We start from the raw sequence: 405 nt of genomic DNA, 5'->3' as shown, positions 1-405 counted from the left end.
CTGACCCCAACCTAATCATTTCATTACCAGAAACCTACTTTAGTGATGATATTGGCCGTAATAATTTTTACAACGTTAGGCAAATGACTGTGCAAGATGAATAAATCTATGAGGTTTATGTGCATTTGGCAAAGGCTGAATGCCAGAGACGACAATAATTACTTGATGCCACACCACTGTGATTAACAGGTCTTGTGAAACCATGATATGATCCCCTATTTGGAGATTGTAGGAGTGTAACCTCAGGAAATCATATGCGTCATTATTTGGTTATTATTGGTGTAATATATCATTGTTATTAGTATGTTTTTCTGTGTTTGTCTCATAATATCATTGACACTCTTATACCCTTCTTAGCTATCAGAGCCAATATTATCAGCATGGTTGGTTTTTGCATACTAAAAG

At 35.6% G+C, this 405-nt stretch overlaps 1 protein-coding gene across 1 annotated transcript in view; it reads left to right on the top strand.

The window, feature by feature from the left end:
• LOC119594804 (endonuclease/exonuclease/phosphatase family domain-containing protein 1-like) overlaps nt 1-405 on the top strand; it is a 29,816-nt gene that overhangs the window by 789 nt on the left and 28,622 nt on the right. The window lies entirely within an intron of this gene.

This window comes from Penaeus monodon, chromosome 34 (assembly GCF_015228065.2).
Source record: "Penaeus monodon isolate SGIC_2016 chromosome 34, NSTDA_Pmon_1, whole genome shotgun sequence".
Lineage (NCBI taxonomy): Eukaryota > Metazoa > Arthropoda > Malacostraca > Decapoda > Penaeidae > Penaeus > Penaeus monodon.
The sequence above is the reverse complement of the archived record's forward strand: the minus strand, read 5'-3'. Positions and strand labels throughout refer to the sequence as shown.